Source organism: Oncorhynchus keta, chromosome 22, assembly GCF_023373465.1.
Source record: "Oncorhynchus keta strain PuntledgeMale-10-30-2019 chromosome 22, Oket_V2, whole genome shotgun sequence".
Taxonomy (NCBI): domain Eukaryota; kingdom Metazoa; phylum Chordata; class Actinopteri; order Salmoniformes; family Salmonidae; genus Oncorhynchus; species Oncorhynchus keta.
This window is the reverse complement of record NC_068442.1, coordinates 49,552,602-49,577,359: the sequence shown is the minus strand read 5'-3', so window position 1 is coordinate 49,577,359 and position 24,758 is coordinate 49,552,602. Positions and strand designations below refer to the sequence as shown.

The 24,758-nt window shown below is 44.2% G+C and overlaps 1 long non-coding RNA gene across 2 annotated transcripts in view; it reads right to left on the bottom strand.

Annotated features, from left to right (window-relative positions):
- Nucleotides 1-11,055, bottom strand: part of LOC118401589 (uncharacterized) — a 45,279-nt gene extending 34,224 nt beyond the window's left edge. The window contains exon 1 of one of the 2 annotated variants that reach the window (XR_004829286.2): nucleotides 10,826-11,055. This is a non-coding gene — a long non-coding RNA (uncharacterized LOC118401589). The remainder of the gene's footprint in view (nucleotides 1-10,825) is intronic. The other variant, XR_004829287.2, reaches the window with a different exon arrangement.
- Nucleotides 11,056-24,758: the final 13,703 nt, after the last annotated feature.

The following is a 24,758-nucleotide window of genomic DNA, read 5'->3' as shown; positions in this document are numbered from 1 at the left end:
CATGGAGCCTCTCTGCTGCATGGAGCCTCTCTGCTGCATGGAGCCTCTCTGCTGCATGGAGCCTCTCTACTGCATGGAGCCTCTCTACTGCATATAGGCTCTCTACTGCATGGAGCCTCTCTGCTGCATGGAGCCTCTCTACTGCATATAGGCTCTCTACTGCATGGAGCCTCTCTGCTGCATGGAGCCTCTCTGCTGCATGGAGCCTCTCTGCTGCATGGAGCCTCTCTGCTGCATGGAGCCTCTCTGCTGCATGGAGCCTCTCTGCTGCATGGAGCCTCTCTGCTGCATGGAGCCTCTCTGCTGCATGGAGCCTCTCTGCTGCATATAGGCTCTCTACTGCATGGAGCCTCTCTGCTGCATGGAGCCTCTCTGCTGCATGGAGCCTCTCTGCTGCATATAGGCTCTCTACTGCATGGAGCCTCTCTACTGTTTTCACTGTCTTTTTTTTCTTCTTTACTTACCTATTGTTCCCCCAATACTTTTTTTGCACTATTGGTTAGAGCCTGAAAGTAAGCATTTCACTGTAAGGTGAACAACACCTGCTGTATTCGGAGCCCGTGACAAATAAACTTTGATTTGACGTCGGTATTTGTTGTTTTGTTCATTTATTGAATATATTCACTCCCTGAACTTGTTTCCCAGACTCTCAGTGTACGGCCAGGGGCTCATTTGCTCTGGCGTTATCAAACGGTGGAATAATTATGACAAGCCTCTGATTTTATGATCTTGTGATTATTACACCATGTCATACCATCTGAGTTTTTCTTCATTATTTGAATATAGGGGCCTATGGAGTGGGGTTTAGGCAACCCACTGAAAGAAGAGAATGCGGGAGAAATCACCACCCCGTTCCTGCTAAGAACCCTCTCCCAGAGCCAATACAATGACCTTCCTGTTTGGAACCCTCACACCAAGCCAATACAATGACCTTCCTGTTTGGAACCCTCACACCGAGCCAATACAATGACCTTCCTGTTTGGAACCCTCACACCAAGCCAATACAATGACCTTCCTGTTTGGAACCCTCTCCCCGAGCCAATACAATGATTTTCCTGTTTGGAACCCTCACCTCGAGCCAATACAATGACACTAAGACCTTCCTGTTTAGAACCCTCACCCCAAACTAATACAATGACACTAAGACCTTCCTGTTTAGAACCCTCACCCCAAGCCAATACAATGACCTTCCTGCTTAGAACCCTCACCCAGGGCCAATACAATGAACTTCCTGCTTAGCACCCTCACCCCGAGCCAATACAATGACAGACCTTCCTGTTTAGAACCCTCACCCGAGCCAATGCAATGACACAAAGACCTTCTGTTTAGAACCCTCACCCCGAGCCAATACAATGATACTAAGACCTTCCTGTTTAGAACCCTCACCTCGAGCCAAAACAATGACCTTCCTGCTTAGAACCCCCACCACGAGCCCATACAATGATACTAAGACCTTCCTGTTTAGAACCCTCACCCCGAGCCAATACAATGACACTAAGACCTTCCTGTTTAGAACCCTCACCCCGAGCCAATACAATGACACTAAGACCTTCCTGTTTAGAACCCTCACCCCGAGCCAATACAATGACACTAAGACCTTCCTGTTTAGAACCCTCACCACGAGCCAATACAATGATACAAAGAGGAGAAGACATGTGAAAAGGATCTGTGTGTTCACACAGTGTTTCCCCCAGGTTCTCCAGTGTGTGTGAGCTCAGGCGGAGAGAGGGCTTGCACCTGGAGCAGGGAGGAGCATGCAAGGTCAGGGTCTCCCCACGGGGTTAAAACGGGACTTGCTCGCTCTCCTGGGGAGGCCAGACAATCCCTGCGGTGGCGTGGCACAATATGGGCCTTTTTTCCCCTCCCGTTCCCCCTCTCCTTCTCTTTCTTTTGGAGAAACGCAGTAATCCATAACACAAGCAGCAACCGGCAGCTCAATTATCCTCACCTTAGAACATTTTCTAAAACAATTAACCCCTTCATGGACCGCAGACTATTCCCAGGAAAGTGCACATCCGTAATTGAATGAATCCTCCATTTACAGTCAGTGACCCCAGGTCTCCGAGAAGGTCTCAGGGGGAGTCGAGATATGCAAAAAAAAATATTTTGCTCCAATTCACACATAAATAAACACACTCGTACATTTGTGAATTAGGACAAATATAAGCACCGATCAAATTATTGTTTTGTTACTACATTCCTGACCGTGACATCGGTCAATCATGAAATCCTTAACTGTTGCTTTGTCCTCAGCAGCATGGGTGTTATATTACCGTGCAATAAAGATAACAATTTATTTCAGTACAGATTTATAGACTGGCTACAAAATACATAAAAAACGTTTCATATAATTCTCAATAACCATTGGCAAACAGTGATTCGCATAAGCAAATATTACTACTATTTTACGACCTACCCCTAATGCAATGTGGTTTTGTGTTAAGATGAATGCGGAATGAAAAGGTGCAACACAAAATCCAGTGCAACATCAATTTCCAAAAGAAACAAAAAATCCCTATTCATTACAATTTAGCTAAAAAAATATATATATTTTACCTTTATTTAACTAGGCAAGTCAGTTAAGAACAAATTCTTATTTTCAATGACTGCCTAGGAACAGTGGGTTAACTGCCTGTTCAGGGGCAGAACTACAGATTTGTACCTTGTCAGCTCGGGGGTTTGAACTTGCAACCTTCCGGTTACTGGTCCAACACTCTAACCACTAGGCTACCCTGCCACCTCAACCAAGATAATTCAAATTTACTGAACATCTAAACTAATAGGGCAAAAATGAGATGCATAGTGTGTACCCTGTAAGTGTGTAACCTGTACAGTGTGTTGTGAAACAGAAATGTGTTTTTTGTATATCCCACTCCCATGAGACACCCTCGGAGAGTGGGGTCACGGCCAGGGATCAGCCAGTCGGCTCGGGATTCAAAAAATATTTTGGTTACTGGCCCAACGCTAAGCTATCTGCTGCCCTATCTTCAGGCCCAACGCTAACCGCTAGGCTATCTGCTGCCCTATCTTCAGGCCCAACGCTAACCGCTAGGCTATCTGCCGCCCTATCTTCAGGCCCAACGCTAACCGCTAGGCTATCTGCCGCCCTATCTTCAGGCCCAACGCTAACCGCTAGGCTATCTGCCGCCCTATCTTCAGGCCCAACGCTAACCGCTAGGCTATCTGCTGCCCTATCTTATAGAGCAAATCAATGTTCTTAAAAAAAAAATTGGGAGATGAAGAGGCTGGCTTGCTTTTTGACTCAGAAAGTGATCAAATCAAATGTTTTATTTGTCACGTGTGCTGAATACAACATTTACCTTTATACTTACTTAAAAGACCTTAACATTTATTTTTCTTAAAACTGCATTGTTGGTTAAGTAAAAAAAATAGATGAGTAAAAAATGGAAAATAAAAAAAGTTACAAATAATTAAAGAGCAGCAGTAAAATAACAGTAGCGATGCTATATACAGGGAGTACCGGTACAGAGTCAATGTGGAGGCTATATTCAGGGGGTACCGGCACAGAGTCAATGTGGAGGCTATATACAGGGGGTCGCTCTGGATAAGAGCGTCTGCTAAATGACTTAAATGTAATGTAAATGTACCGGTACAGAGTCAATGTGGAGGCTATATTCAGGGGGTACCGGCACAGAGTCAATGTGGAGGCTATATTCAGGGGGTACCGGCACAGAGTCAATGTGGAGGCTATATACAGGGAGTACCGGTACAGAGTCAATGTGGAGGCTATATTCAGGGGGTACCGGCACAGAGTCAATGTGGAGGCTATATTCAGGGGGTACCGGCACAGAGTCAATGTGGAGGCTATATACAGGGAGTACCGGTACAGAGTCAATGTGGAGGCTATATTCAGGGGGTACCGGCACAGAGTCAATGTGGAGGCTATATACAGGGAGTACCGGTACAGAGTCAATGTGGAGGCTATATTCAGGGGGTACCGGTACAAAGTCAATGTGGAGGCTATATACAGGGGGTACCGGTACAGAGTCAATGTGGAGGCTATATACAGGGGTTACCGGTACAGAGTCAATGTGCAGGCTATATACAGGGGGTACCGGTACAGAGTCAATGTGGAGGCTATATACAGGGGGTACCGGTACAGAGTCAATGTGGAGGCTATATACAGGGGGGTACCAGTACAGAGTCAATGTGGAGGCTATATACAGGGGGTACCAGTACAGAGTCAATGTGGAGGCTATATACAGGGGGTACCAGTACAGAGTCAATGTGGAGGCTATATACAGGGTATTATGGTACAGAGTCAATGTGGAGGATATATACAGGGTATTATGGTACAGAGTCAATGTGGAGGCTATATACAGGGTATTATGGTACAGAGTCAATGTGGAGGATATATACAGGGCGTACCGGTACAGAGTCAATGTGGAGGCTATATACAGGGCGTACCGGTACAGAGTCAATGTGGAGGCTATATACAGGGGGTACCGGTACAGAGTCAATGTGGAGGCTATATACAGGGGGGTACCAGTACAGAGTCAATGTGGAGGCTATATACAGGGGGTACCAGTACAGAGTCAATGTGGAGGCTATATACAGGGGGTACCGGTACAGAGTCAATGTGGAGGCTATATACAGGGGGGTACCAGTACAGAGTCAATGTGCGGGGGCACCGGTTAGTCGAGGTAATATGTACATGCAAGTAGAGTTAAAGTGACTATGCATTGATAATAAAGAGAGTATCAGCAGTGTAAAAAAGGGGGGGGCAAATAGTCTGGGTCATCCAGATCTTGACTTAGAAAAAGTTGGTGACCACTGTTATAGGGGCTAGGGTTCTATTTGGGATTTAGCGGAGGCCAGATCTAGGAGTGTCCTTAATTAATGCCATGACACTCAAAGTAGACATTAGAAAAACAGATTGTTTTCATTTCCAGCTGCCCTCATATTTTCCATAGCCTATCACACATGTTCCTTACTTTGTAGGCTTGGGGATTATTCTTTCAATAGAGGAGATCCATTTCCTGTACATTATACATACTCTTAAAACATGTGCAAAAGGTTTGAATATGGAATTTAAAAGCTTGGTTGCAAGAAAGTAAAATCAATCATATAAGTCTTAATTTGATCAAAGTAAGATTTGTATCTTGTTTCAAAAATAGAATACACAGTGGTCACTCAGAAATGTTAGGGAAAAAAATTCCATGACGTGGAATAGTGTAGGTGGATTTTTATTTCACCTGATTGTAGAATGAGCATTTTGTGAGTGTCACACACAGACCACTCAAATCAGCCATTTGGTGAGTGTCATACGCAGACCACTCAAATCAGCCATTTTGTGAGTGTCACACAGACCACTCAAATCAGCCATTTGGTGAGTGTCATACGCAGACCACTCAAATCAGCCATTTTGTGAGTGTCACACAGACCACTCAAATCAGCCATTTTGTGAGTGTCACACAGACCACTCAAATCAGCCATTTGGTGAGTGTCACACGCAGACCACTCAAATCAGCCATTTTGTGAGTGTCACACGCAGACCACTCAAATCAGCCATTTTGTGAGTGTCATACGCAGACCACTCAAATCAGCCATTTTGTGAGTGTCATACGCAGACCACTCAAATCAGCCATTTTGTGAGTGTCACACAGACCACTCAAATCAGCCATTTGGTGAGTGTCATACGCAGACCACTCAAATCAGCCATTTTGTGAGTGTCACACAGACCACTCAAATCAGCCATTTGGTGAGTGTCATACGCAGACCACTCAAATCAGCCATTTTGTGAGTGTCACACAGACCACTCAAATCAGCCATTTTGTGAGTGTCACACAGACCACTCAAATCAGCCATTTGGTGAGTGTCACACGCAGACCACTCAAATCAGCCATTTTGTGAGTGTCATACGCAGACCACTCAAATCAGCCATTTTGTGAGTGTCATACGCAGACCACTCAAATCAGCCATTTTGTGAGTGTCATACGCAGACCACTCAAATCAGCCATTTTGTGAGTGTCACACAGACCACTCAAATCAGCCATTTGGTGAGTGTCATACGCAGACCACTCAAATCAGCCATTTTGTGAGTGTCACACAGACCACTCAAATCAGCCATTTGGTGAGTGTCACACGCAGACCACTCAAATCAGCCATTTTGTGAGTGTCATACGCAGACCACTCAAATCAGCCATTTTGTGAGTGTCATACGCAGACCACTCAAATCAGCCATTTTGTGAGTGTCATACGCAGACCACTCAAATCAGCCATTTTGTGAGTGTCACACAGACCACTCAAATCAGCCATTTAGTGAGTGTCATACGCAGACCACTCAAATCAGCCATTTGGTGAGTGTCACACACAGACCACTCAAATCAGCCATTTTGTGAGTGTCACACACAGACCACTGAAATCAGCCATTTTCTGAGTGTCACACGCAGACCACTGAAATCAGCCATTTTGTGAGTGTCACACGCAGACCACTCAAATCAGCCATTTTGTGAGTGTCACACACAGACCACTCAAATCAGCCATTTTGTGAGTGTCACACACAGACCACTCAAATCAGCCATTTTGTGAGTGTCACACGCAGACCACTCAAATCAGCCATTTGGTGAGTGTCACACGCAGACCACTCAAATCAGCCATTTGGTGAGTGTCACACAGACCACTCAAATCAGCCATTTAGTGAGTGTCATACGCAGACCACTCAAATCAGCCATTTGGTGAGTGTCACACACAGACCACTCAAATCAGCCATTTTGTGAGTGTCACACACAGACCACTGAAATCAGCCATTTTCTGAGTGTCACACGCAGACCACTCAAATCAGCCATTTTGTGAGTGTCACACGCAGACCACTCAAATCAGCCATTTTGTGAGTGTCACACACAGACCACTCAAATCAGCCATTTTGTGAGTGTCACACACAGACCACTCAAATCAGCCATTTTGTGAGTGTCACACGCAGACCACTCAAATCAGCCATTTGGTGAGTGTCACACGCAGACCACTCAAATCAGCCATTTGGTGAGTGTCACACGCAGACCACTCAAATCAGCCATTTGGTGAGTGTCACACACAGACCACTGAAATCAGCCATTTTGTGAGTGTCACACACAGACCACTCAAATCAGCCATTTGGTGAGTGTCACACACAGACCACTCAAATCAGCCATTTTGTGAGTGTCACACACAGACCACTCAAATCAGCCATTTTATGAGTGTCACACGCAGACCACTCAAATCAGCCATTTGGTGAGTGTCACACGCAGACCACTCAAATCAGCCATTTGGTGAGTGTCACACACAGACCACTCAAATCAGCCATTTTCTGAGTGTCACACACAGACCACTCAAATCAGCCATTTTGTGAGTGTCACACACAGACCACTCAAATCAGCCATTTTGTGAGTGTCACACACAGACCACTGAAATCAGCCATTTGGTGAGTGTCACACGCAGACCACTCAAATCAGCCATTTTGTGAGTGTCATACGCAGACCACTCAAATCAGCCATTTTGTGAGTGTCATACGCAGACCACTCAAATCAGCCATTTTGTGAGTGTCACACGCAGACCAATCAAATCAGCCATTTTGTGAGTGTCACACGCAGACCACTCAAATCAGCCATTTGGTGAGTGTCATACGCAGACCACTCAAATCAGCCATTTTGTGAGTGTCACACGCAGACCACTCAAATCAGCCATTTTGTGAGTGTCATACGCAGACCACTCAAATCAGCCATTTTGTGAGTGTCACACGCAGACCACTCAAATCAGCCATTTTGTGAGTGTCACACGCAGACCACTCAAATCAGCCATTTTGTGAGTGTCACACGCAGACCACTCAAATCAGCCATTTGGTGAGTGTCACACGCAGACCACTCAAATCAGCCATTTGGTGAGTGTCACACGCAGACCACTCAAATCAGCCATTTGGTGAGTGTCACACGCAGACCACTCAAATCAGCCATTTGGTGAGTGTCACACGCAGACCACTCAAATCAGCCATTTGGTGAGTGTCACACGCAGACCACTCAAATCAGCCATTTGGTGAGTGTCACACGCAGACCACTCAAATCAGCCATTTGGTGAGTGTCACACGCAGACCACTCAAATCAGCCATTTGGTGAGTGTCACACGCAGACCACTCAAATCAGCCATTTGGTGAGTGTCACACGCAGACCACTCAAATCAGCCATTTGGTGAGTGTCACACACAGACCACTCAAATCAGCCATTTTGTGAGTGTCACACACAGACCACTCAAATCAGCCATTTTGTGAGTGTCACACGCAGACCACTCAAATCAGCCATTTTGTGAGTGTCACACGCAGACCACTCAAATCAGCCATTTGGTGAGTGTCACACACAGACCACTCAAATCAGCCATTTTGTGAGTGTCACACACAGACCACTCAAATCAGCCATTTTGTGAGTGTCACACACAGACCACTCAAATCAGCCATTTTGTGAGTGTCACACACAGACCACTCAAATCAGCCATTTTGTGAGTGTCACACACAGACCACTCAAATCAGCCATTTGGTGAGTGTCACACGCAGACCACTCAAATCAGCCATTTGGTGAGTGTCACACGCAGACCACTCAAATCAGCCATTTGGTGAGTGTCACACGCAGACCACTCAAATCAGCCATTTTGTGAGTGTCACACGCAGACCACTAAAATCAGCCATTTTGTGAGTGTCACACGCAGACCACTCAAATCAGCCATTTTCCATAAAGCTAGCCCATCATTCAGCATTCCTCAGACGACAGATCAACGAAGGCATTCCAAGAAGAAAGACGTGTGACCACAAAGGAGAAAAACAAAAATCCCTCCCGTAACAGATATAGGCTTGTCGTTATGAGATTAAAGCAGGCTAAAATGGAAGTTTGTGGGTGAAAAAGTCCATATTTTAGGCTTCACAAAAGCTCCTTTCAACCAAAGACAATTTTTCCATTGAAGGGTTTTTCATGAACTCGCAAGTCCTAATGAGAGCTTGGTAAGTCAGCCTTTTACTCATTAGAACCCTCCATGCCCTAGCGTTCAGCCCCAGGTGATAGACATTCGCTTATAGCAGTGAGTGTGGCCAAATCGTTTAGAACGTGACACCTGTCTTCAAAAGGCCTGAGTATAACCACCAATGTAGTACTGAAACAGGGACAGGTTCCGATTAAGACAACATGATCCAGGTACGCATGCAAGAGCATGAGGTGCAAGGGTAAATAATGCCTTTATGCCGTGGAATGAGACAGAATGTGTAGGCTAATGATCCCAAAAAATAAAAAAAATAAAAATATTTTTTTTTTAAATAATCTGCCATACTGTGTGTGAATAAGCCCTCAACTCCGTTTGCATTAAAAAAAAAATTAAAAACCTAGGTGCTGTTTAACTATGTTTCACAGCCTTGCTGAAAGAGTATGGTAGAACACACACACTCTCAACAGTAACAGTGTTGTCTTTCATGTTCCCTTACTCCTCTCTCTCTGTGTGTGTGTGTGTGTGTGTGTGTGTGTGTGTGTGTGTGTGTGTGTGTGTCTCCATCCCCTGCCATATACAACGACAGCGGAACTGGCCACCCGCAAGCATAGCGTGCTGGCTCCTTGATTGTGGATGGAGGAAGGAGGCAGACAGGCAAACAGACAAGCAAAAAGATAGGCAGACAAACACAGGCAGGCAGACAGGGGCAGCAGTAGGGGGGGGGCATATAAAACAACTGGCTGTTCTCCAGACTGACTGGAACATTATCTTTCAGGTGTCTCGAGGCGGCAGTTGGCGGCAGTTGGGTGAGGTGTACATAACAGAAGAACCAGACAAAGAAGAAGGAGCCTACCAGCTGCAAGCAGGGAGGGAAACAATGAGGTTATAAACATTTGATTAGGCATCTTCCACTGGAGTGACTTTCTGTGTTGGGTTGTTTTTCTCGCATTCACCCCCTTTCTTTCCCCCCGGGAATGGGACAAATACATTTTTATAGATCTAGTTAAAACCATCTGAAGCCTTTCAAAACATCTCATTTCCTGTTATTTTCTAAGATCCTTAAATGTCTCGATTTCAGAGCGTTTTTATTGAGACTCAAAATCTATAATTTTTTCACTCCCTTCTGTGTTGAAATCAATCATAGGGTTATAACATAACCTCATATAGCCTGTCTTTTCCATTTGATTGGAATGTGATCCCTCTCAAGCAAAGGCACGTTTGGTAGTGAGACAGAGAGAACACTCTTGTAGGCGAGCCAATACTGCCGACTTCAGTCTTCTTATAACTGAGCTTTAAAAAGATATCAAAATTTAAGGGTAGTTTTGTCAGAATATTTGGCATGGAAATGGAGAATGAAATCGGAGAATGATACACCCTTTCTCTCATCCCTGTTGCTGAGCTTTGCCCCTCAGGTGCTCCATGTCCTCTTGTTGGAAACTTGGGTTAATTGCCCTCACTCAGCCATGTCGACCGGTTGGACAGCCCTGTACGGTCTTTTAGGGTCAGCGTGTTTGGCGGGCCTTTATTCAAGCTGTCATGCCCTAACATATATCCTGTCAAAATCAGAGCACTTAGGCTACCTTTCACGGACTGTTTCTAACCAAAACCACGGGGGTGGTAGGGTACGCCTATAGGCGTGAACCTCAAAGTATACGGATTAATTATACCATTATATAAATAAAATACATGTATTTTAGAAATGACTAAATTGTTCTCTCAACGTGCAAACACAGTACGTGGGGTGCAAGGTGTGAAGAGCAAAAAACAGAAATGGCTCAACTTTTTTTAAACAAGACATGAAATGAGTCACCATTGATAGGCGCGCATCATCAAAAATAAATCTGAGTGAAGTAATAAAAACACTTACGTACGGTTCATTTTAGAAGATGATGACTGAAGATGACTCATAGTATCGTACGGCTCAAGAATTTCCGCTGCCAACAGTCAGTCCATTCGAAAATGTGTCTGGTCCCTTGAAAACTTGTCTTCATACCTAATAATTGTTGCGCTGTCGTTGACGTCCTGCCGCGCCGGACTCGGTTCTTCAGTGACGCTAGAATCCCGCGATTGAACGCTGTGTGGAGAGACGCGAGAGGAATCTGTCATGTGAGCTATGAGGAGTCGCGCCATTGGCTAGTAGGAAAGCATACATTGATAAGGCTGGTCTTTGTTCCATTGGACTAGCACGGGAACGGACGGAGAGAGGCGCCTCCTAAGCGAGGGTGATCTGTGTGAAAGAATGTGTGTGCGGTGAGCGGTGTCCACAATTTCCAGCAAAAACGAACAGTAACAAATTGGTGAAGTCATTTTTGTTTTGTGGTCAAGAATAACAAATACAAGTCTAATAACAAATACAAGTATAATACTCATCATTTAAAGAAGTCTAGAGAAAGCTATATGCAAGACAGTGTTATAAAAATTAGAGACAACATTGATAAAGATGAGCAATAATGACTCTTTAAAATAAATTATTCAAATTCTGAGCAATATTGTATGCTCCCCAAAAATGGGAAATTATATTTTTTCATACTAGTACAATTTCTCAAATAAATATATTTTGTTTAACAAGTAATACTTGTTTTTCTCAGAAAGGTAGGGGTCAAAATTATTTTATTATACTAATATGTTTCGAAATGCTTCCACATTAATGTGGATGCTTCCATGATTATGGATAATCCAGAATTAATTGTGAATAAAGATAGGCCTATATCTTGAGTGAATTGCTAATAATAGTGAGTGAGAAAGTTACAGAGTGAAAAAGTTCATACCCCTAAGACATGCTAACCTCTCACCATTACCAATAACAAAGAAGGTTAGCATGTCTTGGGGGTATATTCTTTGACACTCTGAAACTTTCTCACTCATCATTATTAGCGATTCACTCAAGATTGTAGGCCTATCCGTAATCATAATAGCATCCAGATTAATGTAGAGGTGCTTAGAAACATTATATTCTTATTTACAATAAAAAAAAATGACTTCAAAATGACATAATACATTATTTACCATTCATTTCTATTGGGCACAAAATAATCTGAAACACAAACAAAAATTTACTGCAAATGCATCCAACACGTTTTTAGAGTCACAATACGTTTTTAGAGTCACAATACGTTTTTAGAGTCACAATACGTTTTTAGAGTCACAATACGTTTTTAGAGTCACAATACGTTTGTAGAGTCACAATAGCAATAATTAGTGCTAGGAATATGGGACCAAATACTCAACTTTTGACAACTTAATTTTTTTACAAATCTTTAGGGATGTCAATAATTTTATGACTACCTTTTTGACAGAAAAAGTATTACATGTTGAACAAAATCTCTTTCTCTGAGCAATGTGATTAGTATGAAATAATATCATTTCCACCATTCTTTGAGCATACAATATAGCTTTGTATTTCAATTATTTATTTTATACAGTCAATATTGCTCATCTTTATCAAAGGCGTTGATAATTTCGGACCCCACTGTAGATGAAATATGCCTACGCAATTGTAGATTTTTTTTTTTTTACAGAAGTTAATTAATAGGTAATCTGATACATGCGAATATATCTATAGGCGATTTACCCTTATGATGTTCAACACAACAAAATGTGCTACTTTTTTGATTTTATGCAATATTGTTTAAACTATAGGTTACAGGTGAATAGGTTTGTTTTACAAGAGGCTGAATTGTTTGTATGCTTACTATGTTACGGCATGGGGGTGTACTGAAGGGTTATGGCACCTTGCATAGATACTTTAATGGGTTATTTAAAAAAAAAATGGGTTATTTAAAAAAAAATTACATTTTACCTTTATTTAACTAGGCAAGTCAGTTAAGAACATATTCTTATTTTCAATGAAAGCCTGGGAACTGCCTGTTCAGGGGCAGAACGACAGATTTGTACCTTGTCAGCTCGGGGGTTTGAACTCGCAACCTTCCGGTTACTAGTCCAACGCTCTAACCACTAGGCTACGCTGCCACCCCTTCCATACATGTCAGAATAGACACAGGTTATAGCTCCATTGTAAACAGATCATCAGAATCTACAATATATTCATGACTAAATGTGGTATACAGTGGCCTTCGGGAAGTATTCACACCCCTTGTCTTATTCCACATGTTGTTGTGTTACAGCCTGAATTCAAACAACGGATTCAACTGTCTAATTGGTTCTTGATCATTGCTAGACAACTATTTGTCTAGTGGTCCTGTAGCTCAGTTGGTAGAGCATGGCGCTTGTAACGCCAGGGTAGTGGGTTCGATCCCCGGGACCACCCATACGTAGAATGTATGCACACATGACTGTAAGTCGCTTTGGATAAAAGCGTCTGCTAAATGGCATATATTATATATTTTATTATATTTGTAGGTGTTGCCATAGATTTTCAGGTAGATTTAAGTCCAAACTGTAACTCGGGCCACATAGGAACATTAACTGTCTTATTGGTAAGCAACTCCAGTGTGGATTTGACCTTGTATTTTAGGTTATTGTCCTACCGAACACTGAATTTGTCTCCCAGTGTTTGGTGGAAAAAAAGACTGAACCGGGTTTTTCTCGAGGATTTTGCCTGTGCTTAAGTTACATTCCGTTTATGTTTTTATCCTGAAAAACTCCCCAGTCCTTAATGATTACAAATATACAGATAACATGATGCAGCCACCAGTGCTCCCGAGTGGCGCAGCAGTCTAAGACACTGCATCACAGTGATAGAGGCTTCACTACAGACCTTGGTTCGATAACTGGCTGTATCACAACCGGCTGTGATTGGTAGACCCATAAGGCTGTGCACAATTGGCCCAGTGTTGTACAGGTTAGGGTTTGGCCAGGGTCGTTAGGGTTTGGCCCAGTGTTGTTAGGGTTAGGGTTTGGCCCAGTGTTGTTAGGGTTAGGGTTTGGCCAGGGTCGTTAGGGTTTGGCCAGGGTCGTTAGGGTTTGGCCCAGTGTTGTACAGGTTAGGGTTTGGCCAGGGTCGTTAGGGTTTGGCCAGGGTCGTTAGGGTTTGGCCAGGGTCGTTAGGGTTTGGCCCAGTGTTGTACAGGTTAGGGTTTGGCCCAGTGTTGTACAGGTTAGGGTTTGGCCAGGGTAGGCCATCATTATAAATAATAATTTCTTCTGACTTTTCTAGGTTTAGAAAAAAAAAAGTATGCTTGAAAATATGGAGAGTGGTAGTCACTCATGTGTTGTATTGGATTTGCCCCAAACTTAACACTTTGTATTCAAGACAAAAAGTGAATTGCTTTGCCACATTTTTTTCTCTTTCAATTAAGGTTACTATTGTGGAATAACTACAATGTTGTTGATCCATCCTCAGTTTTCTCCTATCACAGCCATTCAACTCTGCGACTGTTTTGAAGTCACCATTGTATTGGTACACCATCCCAAAGTGTTCCAGAGTTCCTCTGTCCAGTGTCAGTGTTTTTTTTGTTGCCCATCTTAATCTTTTATTTCTATTGGCCCGTCTGAGATATGGCTTTTTCTTTGCAACTCTGCCTAGACGGTCAGCGTCCCGGAGTCGCCTCTTCACTGTTGACGTTGATACGAGTGTTTTGCGGGTACTATTTAATGAAGCTGCCAGTTGAATACTTGTGAGGTGTCTGTTTCTCAAACTAGACCATCTAATGTATTTGTCCTCTTGCTCAGTTGTGCACCGGTTCATATACAGCTCATGCGGGCTGTAGCACAACAGCACGTGGGAAAAAAGTCAAGGGGTGTGAATACTTTCTGAAGGCAGTATATATCATCTCTGTTTTAACTCCTGATGTCTCACTCCTTGCCTTTTATACCCTGTGGAAGATGTACTGAACTGTACCTTGTTCTGAATGTGGTCATATATGAGCCACTGCCACACATTAATACAGTCATGTATTATTAAACGGAGAGAAGTGGAGAAAGTATTACATGCACGAGATAAAGAGGGGCATCCCAAATGGCACCCTGTTCCCTATATAGTGCACTACTTTTGACCACAGCCCTATGGAAAGTGCACTATATAGGGAATAGGGTGCTATTTGGTACATCACTGTACTCAAGCTGTGGTCTGTTTTCTGTTCACCGATAGAATACGCTGTACCAAGATACTGGTCTGTTTTCTGATGCTGTACCACAATACTGGTCTGTTATCTGACGCTGTACCACAATACTGGTCTGTTATCTGATGCTGTACCACAATACTGGTCTGTTATCTGACGCTGTACCACAATACTGGTCTGTTATCTGACGCTGTACCACAATACTGGTCTGTTATCTGATGCTGTACCACAATACTGGTCTGTTATCTGACGCTGTACCACAATACTGGTCTGTTATATGATGCTGTACCAAGATACTGGTCTGTTATCTGACGCTGTACCACAATACTGGTCTGTTATATGATGCTGTACCAAGATACTGGTCTGTTTTCTGATGCTGTACCACAATACTGGTCTGTTATCTAACGCTGTACCACAATACTGGTCTGTTATCTGATGCTGTACCACAATACTGGTCTGTTATATGATGCTGTACCACAATACTGGTCGGTTATCTGATGCTGTACCACAATACTGGTCTGTTATCTGACGCTGTACCACAATACTGGTCTGTTATATGATGCTGTACCAAGATACTGGTCTGTTTTCTGATGCTGTACCACAATACTGGTCTGTTATCTGACGCTGTACCACAATACTGGTCTGTTATCTGATGCTGTACCACAATACTGGTCTGTTATATGATGCTGTACCACAATACTGGTCGGTTATCTGATGCTGTACCACAATACTGGTCTGTTATATGATGCTGTACCACAATACTGGTCTGTTATCTGATGCTGTACCACAATACTGGTCTGTTATCTGACGCTGTACCACAATACTGGTCTGTTATCTGATGCTGTACCACAATACTGGTCTGTTATATGATGCTGTACCACAATACTGGTCTGTTATATGATGCTGTACCACAATACTGGTCTGTTATATGATGCTGTACCACAATACTGGTCTGTTATCTGATGCTGTACCACAATACTGGTCTGTTATCTGATGCTGTACCACAATACTGGTCTGTTATATGATGCTGTACCACACTACTGGTCTGTTATCTGACGCTGTACCAAGATACTGGTCTGTTATCTGATGCTGTACCACAATACTGGTCTGTTATCTGATGCTGTACCAAGATACTGGTCTGTTATCTGATGCTGTACCACAATACTGGTCTGTTATCTGATGCTGTACCAAGATACTGGTCTGTTATCTGATGCTGTACCACAATACTGGTCTGTTATCTGATGCTGTACCAAGATATTGGTCTGTTATATGATGCTGTACCACAATACTGGCCTGTTATCTGATGCTGTACCAAGATACTGGTCTGTTATTTGACGCTGTACCACAATACTGGTCTGTTATCTGATGCTGCACCAAGATACTGGTCTGTTATATGATGCTGTACCATAATACTGGTCTGTTATCTGATGCTGTACCACAATACTGGTCTGTTATCTGATGCTGTACCACAATACTGGTCTGTTATCTGATGCTGTACCAAGATACTGGTCTGTTATCTGATGCTGTACCACAATACTGGTCTGTTATCTGATGCTGTACCAAGATATTGGTCTGTTATATGATGCTGTACCACAATACTGGCCTGTTATCTGATGCTGTACCAAGATACTGGTCTGTTATTTGACGCTGTACCACAATACTGGTCTGTTATCTGATGCTGTACCAAGATACTGGTCTGTTATCTGATGCTGTACCACAATACTGGCCTGTTATCTGATGCTGTACCACAATACTGGTCTGTTATCTGATGCTGTACCACAATACTGGTCTGTTATCTGATGCTGTACCAAGATACTGGTCTGTTATCTGATGCTGTACCACAATACTGGTCTGTTATCTGATGCTGTACCAAGATATTGGTCTGTTATATGATGCTGTACCACAATACTGGCCTGTTATCTGATGCTGTACCAAGATACTGGTCTGTTATTTGACGCTGTACCACAATACTGGTCTGTTATCTGATGCTGTACCAAGATACTGGTCTGTTATCTGATGCTGTACCACAATACTGGCCTGTTATCTGATGCTGTACCACAATACTGGTCTGTTATCTGACGCTGTACCACAATACTGGTCTGTTATCTGATGCTGCACCAAGATACTGGTCTGTTATATGATGCTGTACCATAATACTGGTCTGTTATCTGATGCTGCACCAAGATACTGGTCTGTTATCTGATGCTGTACCAAGATACTGGTCTGTTATTTGACGCTGTACCACAATACTGGTCTGTTATCTGATGCTGTACCAAGATACTGGTCTGTTATCTGATGCTGTACCACAATACTGGTCTGTTATCTGATGCTGTACCAAGATATTGGTCTGTTATATGATGCTGTACCACAATACTGGCCTGTTATCTGATGCTGTACCAAGATACTGGTCTGTTATTTGACGCTGTACCACAATACTGGTCTGTTATCTGATGCTGTACCAAGATACTGGTCTGTTATCTGATGCTGTACCACAATACTGGCCTGTTATCTGATGCTGTACCACAATACTGGTCTGTTATCTGATGCTGTACCACAATACTGGTCTGTTATCTGATGCTGTACCAAGATACTGGTCTGTTATCTGATGCTGTACCACAATACTGGTCTGTTATCTGATGCTGTACCAAGATATTGGTCTGTTATATGATGCTGTACCACAATACTGGCCTGTTATCTGATGCTGTACCAAGATACTGGTCTGTTATTTGACGCTGTACCACAATACTGGTCTGTTATCTGATGCTGTACCAAGATACTGGTCTGTTATCTGATGCTGTACCACAATACTGGCCTGTTATCTGATGCTGTACCACAATACTGGTCTGTTATCTGACGCTGTACCACAATACTGGTCTGTTATCTGATGCTGCACCAAGATACTGGTCTGTTATATGATGCTGTACCATAATACTGGTCTGTTATCTGATGCTGCACCAAGATACTGGTCTGTTATATGATGCTGTACCACAATACTGGTCTGTTATCTGATGCTGTACCACAATACTGGTCTGTTATCTGATGCTGTACCAAGATACTGGTCTGTTATCTGATGCTGTACCACAATACTGGTCTGTTATCTGATGCTGTACCACAATACTGGTCTGTTATCTGATGCTGTACCACAATACTGGTCTGTTATCTGATGCTGTACCAAGATACTGGTCTGTTATCGGACGCTGTACCACAATACTGTTCTGCTATCTGATGATGTACCACAATACTGGTCTGTTATCTGATGCTGTACCACAATACTGGTCTGTTATCTGATGCTGTACCAAGATACTGGTCTGTTATCTGATTCTGTACCACAATACTGGTCTGTTATCTGATGCTGTACCAAGATACTGGTCTGTTATCTGATGCTGTACCAAGATACTGGTCTGTTATCTGATCTACAGATGGTGCAGCACAATACTGGTCTGTTATCTGATCTACAGATGGTGCAGCACAATACTGGTCTGTTATCTGATCTACAGATGGTACAGCACAATACTGGTCTGTTATCTGATCTACAGATGCTGTACCACAATACTGGTCTGTTTTCTGATCTACAGATGGTACAGCACAATACTGGTCTGTTATCTGATCTACAGATGGTACAGCACAATACTGGTCTGTTATCTGATCTACAGATGGTACAGCACAATACTGGTCTGTTATCTGATCTACAGATGGTACAGCACAATACTGGTCTGTTATCTGATCTACAGATGGTACAGCACAATACTGGTCTGTTATCTGATCTACAGATGGTACAGCACAATACTGGTCTGTTATCTGATCTACAGATGGTACAGCACAATACTGGTCTGTTATCTGATCTACAGATGGTACAGCACAATACTGGTCTGTTATCTGATCTACAGATGGTACAGCACAATACTGGTCTGTTATCTGATCTACAGATGGTACAGCACAATACTGGTCTGTTATCTGATGCTGTACCACAATACTGGTCTGTTATCTGATCTACAGATGGTACAGCACAATACTGGTCTGTTATCTGATGCTGTACCACAATACTGGTCTGTTTTCTGATCTACAGATGGTAGAGCACAATACTGGTCTGTTTTCTGATCTACAGATGGTGCAGCACAATACTGGTCTGTTATCTGATCTACAGATGGTACAGCACAATACTGGTCTGTTATCTGATGCTGTACCACAATACTGGTCTGTTATCTGATCTACAGATGGTACAGCACAATACTGGTCTGTTATCTGATCTACAGATGGTACAGCACAATACTGGTCTGTTATCTGATGCTGCACCACAATACTGGTCTGTTATCTGATCTATGGTTTGATATCCACTTAAGACAACACATCCGACATCTATAGGTTATCTCTCTGTCTCTATCCCTCCCTCCATCCATTGCGCTCTCTCTCTCTCTCTCTCTCTCTCTCTCCCTCCCTCCCTCTCTCCCTCCCTCCCTCCCTCTCTCCCTCCCTCCCTCCCTCCCTCCCTCCCTCCCTCCCTCCCTCCCTCCCTCCCTCCCTCCCTCTCTGCCTCTATCCCTCCCTCCACCCCCCCCCTCTCTCTCTCTCTGCAGAGAGTGGAGGCAGCAGAACTCAAGGTATGGGGGAAATAGAGGGTAATACAGACACACATCTTCCACTGCTTGAACACAGCATTATATCAATATTCGGCAAAACTTTCTCTTGTTCTTGCGTTTACTTGACTGCTGCCATGATGCATCTTGGGAGTTGTGTAGTCACTGCCGTGATGCATCATAAGGGTTGGGTAGTCACTGCCATGATGCATCATGGGGGTTGTGTAGTCACTGCCATGATGCATCATAAGGGTTGTGTAGTCACTGCCGTGATGCATCATAAGGGTTGTGTAGTCACTGCCGTGATGCATCATAAGGGTTGTGTAGTCACTGCCATGATGCATCATAAGGGTTGTGTAGTCACTGCCATGATGCATCTTGGGAGTTGTGTAGTCACTGCCATGATGCATCATAAGGGTTGTGTAGTCACTGCCATGATGCATCTTGGGAGATGTGTAGTCACTGCCATGATGCATCATAAGGGTTGTGTAGTCACTGCCATGATGCATCTTGGGAGTTGTGTAGTCACTGCCATGATGCATCATAAGGGTTGTGTAGTCACTGCCATGATGCATCTTGGGAGTTGTGTAGTCACTGCCATGATGCATCATAAGGGTTGTGTAGTCACTGCCATGATGCATCATAAGGGTTGTGTAGTCACTGCCATGATGCATCATGGGGTTGTGTAGTCACTGCCATGATGCATCTTGGGAGTTGTGTAGTCACTGCCATGATGCATCATAAGGGTTGTGTAGTCACTGCCATGATGCATCTTGGGAGTTGTGTAGTCACTGCCATGATGCATCATAAGGGTTGTGTAGTCACTGCCATGATGCATCTTGGGAGTTGTGTAGTCACTGCCATGATGCATCATAAGGGTTGTGTAGTCACTGCCGTGATGCATCTTGGGAGTTGTGTAGTCACTGCCACGATGCATCATAAGGGTTGTGTAGTCACTGCCATGATGCATCTTGGGAGTTGTGTAGTCACTGCCATGATGCATCATAAGGGTTGTGTAGTCACTGCCATGATGCATCATAATGGTTGGGTAGTCACTGCCGTGATGCATCATGGGGGTTGTGTAGTCACTGCCGTGATGCATCATGGGGGTTGTGTAGTCACTGCCATGATGCATCATGGGGGTTGTGTAGTCACTGCCGTGATGCATCATGGGGGTTGTGTAGTCACTGCCATGATGCATCATGGGGTTGTGTAGTCACTGCCGTGATGCATCATGGGGGTTGTGTAGTCACTGCCATGATGCATCATGGGGGTTGTGTAGTCACTGCCGTGATGCATCATGGGGGTTGTGTAGTCACTGCCGTGATGCATCATGGGGTTGTCCGGCCTCTGATTGGGATAGCACCGAGGCTCCTCTTATTGGCATAGCTCTGAGACTCCTCTGATTGGGATAGCTACGAGACTCCTCTGATTGGGATAGCTCCGAGGCTCCTCTGATTGGCATAGCTCCGAGCCCCTTCTGATTGGGATAGCACTGAGGCTCCTCTGATTGGGATAGCTCCGAGGCTCCTCTGATTGGGATAGCTACGAGGCTCCTCTGATTGGGATAGCTACGAGGCTCCTCTGATTGGGATAGCTACGAGGCTCCTCTGATTGGGAAAGCTACGAGGCTCCTCTGATTGGAATAGCACTAAGGCTCCTCTGATTGGGATAGCTATGAGGCTCCTCTGATTGGGATAGCACTGAGGCTCCTCTGATTGGGATAGCTCCGAGGCTCCTTCGATTGGGATAGCTACGAGGCTCCTCTGATTGGGATAGCTACGAGGCTTCTCTGATTGGGATAGCTACGAGGCTCCTCTGATTGGGATAGCTACGAGGCTTCTCTGATTGGGATAGCTACGAGGCTCCTCCGATTGGGATAGCACTGAGGCTCCTCTGATTGGGATAGATCCGAGGCTCCTCCGATTGGGATAGCTCCGAGGCTCCTCTGATTGGGATAGCACTGAGGCTCCTCTGATTGGGATAGCTCCGAGGCTCCTCCGATTGGGATAGCTACGAGGCTCCTCTGATTGGGATAGCTACGAGGCTTCTCTGATTGGGATAGCTACGAGGCTCCTCCGATTGGGATAGCACTGAGGCTCCTCTGATTGGGATAGATCCGAGGCTCCTCCGATTGGGATAGCTCCGAGGCTCCTCCGATTGGGATAGCTACGAGGCTCCTCTGATTGGGATAGCTACGAGGCTCCTCTGATTGGGATAGCTACGAGGCTCCTCCGATTGGGATAGCTCTGAGACTCCTCTGATTGGGATAGCTCCGAGGCTCCTCCGATTGGGATAGCTCCGAGGCTCCTCCGATTGGGATAGCTCCGAGGCTCCTCCGATTGGGATAGCTCCGAGGCGCATACTGCCAATTCTACATGTCCCACATGCGAATGTCAGAAATATGTTAATGCATTATCACGTGTGTGTGTGTATCGCCCTCAAGCAGTCGTGGTGGACTAAAATGAAAACACATATCAGTTGATGGATGGAGGATCATAGCTTTTACAGGCATGCTACACCGCAGAAATTCATAGGAACTTTTTGAATACCACAATCAAACCTTAAGCGAGCCCTTGAACCCTTTTTGGTTCTATAATAGCACTATTTCCGTATATATTCTCACAAAATGGAAATGGAAAAACAAAAAATGGAACCTTCTAAGACACGGTGGTTGAGGAAGACTGATAATCAGAAAAATGACACATTTTGTGAAATAACATTACACGTGTCCTCTTTTTTCTCAAAATCAGTATTTCTCACCCACGCAGTTACGAAAGGTTCCCCTTTCCTGCCATTTTGTATCAGCAGAAAAAGCCACTGGCCGTGTCATGCTGGTCTCGCTAACGGTGTTCGAAGCGAGCGCGCGACAGAAGCATTTACCAGAAACCAGCATAGCACTTCCTTTAGAGATTTAAGCCCTGTCACACTTCATCATCCCAGTGTATAAAACTGGTACACACACACACACACACACACACACACACACACACACACACACACACACACACACACACACACACACACACACACACACACACACACACACACACACACACACACACACACACACACACTCAAACACACACGGCATCATTATGAAAGCAAAATTCGGTCTGCAAAAATAGGTCATACATCACTGTATCTCTGTAAGTACAGTCATAATGGACATTCATAATGTAGTCTTACATCAAATCACATTTATAAAGCCCTATCTCAAAGTGCTGTACAGAAACCCAGCCTAAAACTCCAAACAGCAAGCAATGCAGGTGTAGAAGCACGGTGGCTCTGAAAAAACTCCCTAGAAAGGCCAAAACTTAGGAAGAAACCTAGAGAGGAACCAGTCTGTGAGAGGTGGCCAGTCCTCTTCTGTGCCGGGTGGAGATTATAACAGAACATGGCCAAGATGTTCATAAATGACCAGCATGGCCAGGTGGACTGGAGACAGCAAGGAGTCATCATGCCAGGTAGTCCTGATGCATGGTCCTAGGGCTCAGGTCCTCCGAGAGAGAGAGAGAGAGAGAGAGAGAGAGAGAGAGAGAGAGAGAGAGAGAGAGAGAGAGAGAGAGAGAGAGAGAGAGAGAGAGAGAGAGAGAGAGAGAGAAAGAAAGAGAGAAAGAGAGAATTAGAGAGAGCATACTTAAATTCACACAGGACACTGGATAAGACATGATAAATACTCCAGATATAACAGACTAACCCTAGCCCCCCGACACATAAACGATTGCAGCATAAATACGGGAGGCTGAGACAGGAGGGGTCAGGAGACACTGTGTCCCCATCCGAGGACACCCCCGGACAGGGCCAAACAGGAAGGATGTAACCCCACCCACTTTGCCAAAGCACAGCCCCCACACCCCTCGAGGGATATCTTCAACCACAAACTTACCATCCTGAGACAAGGCCGAGTATAGCCCACAAAGCTCTCCGCCACGGCACAACCCAAGGGGGGATGCCAACCCAGACAGGAAGATCACATCAGTGACTCAACCCCCTCAAGTGACACACCCCTCCTAGGGACGGTATGAAAGAGCTCTAGTAGGCCAGTGACTCAGCCCCTGCAATAGGGTTAGAGGCAGAGAATCCCAGTGGAAAGAGGGGAACCGGCCAGGCAGAGACACCAAGGGCGGTTCGGTTCATTGCTCCAGAGCCTTTCCGTTCACCTTCACACTCCTGGGCCAGACTACACTCAATCATATGACCCACTGAAGAGATGAGTCTTCAGTAAAGACTTAAAGGTTGAGACCGAGTTTGCGTCTCTCACATGGGTAGGCAGACCATTCCATAAAAATGGATCTCTATAGGAGAAAGTCCTGCCTCCAGCTGTTTGCTTAGAAATTCTAGGGACAATTAGGAGGCCTGCGTCTTGTGACCGCAGCGTAAGTGTAGGTATGTCCGGCAGGACCAAGTCAGAGAGATAGGTAGGAACAAGCCCATGTAATGCTTTGTAGGTTAACAGTAAAACCTTGAAATCAGCCCTTGCTATGACAGGAAGCCAGTGTAGGGAGGCTAGAACTGGAGTAATATGATCAATTTTTGGGGTTCTCCTCAGGATTCTAGCAGCCGTGTTTAGCAGTAACTGAAGTTTATTTAGTGCTTTATCCGGGTAGCCGGAAAGTAGAGCATTGCAGTAGTCTAACCTGGAAATAACAAAAGCGTGGATACATTTTTCTGCATTATTTTTGGACAGAAAGTTTCTGATTTTTGCAATGTTGCGTAGTACCCACATGTACATATTACCTCAACTAACCAGTGCCCCCTCACATTGACTCTGTACAGGTACCCCCCTGTATACAATCTTGCTATTGTTATTTTACTGCTGCTCTTTAATTACTTGTTACTTTCATTTCTTATTCTTATCCTTATTTCTTAAAACTGCATCATTGGTTAGGGAAAGCAAGCATTTCACTGTAAGGTTGTTTTCGGCGCATGTGACTAATAAATGTGATTTGATTTGAACTGATTCTAGTATTTTATTTTCCCAACCTCCACATCCAAATTATTATCATTTATTTTACTCTTTGTTTCCGATGTAACAACATCTCAGTTTGGATAACAACAGCAACGCACTGCCAGCATGTTTCCTATGTAACAACATCTCAGTTTGGATATCAACAGCAACGCACTGCCAGCATGTTTCCTATTTCTTTTATTTTTTTATTTTTTTATTTCACCTTTATTTAACCAGGTAGGCTAGTTGAGAACA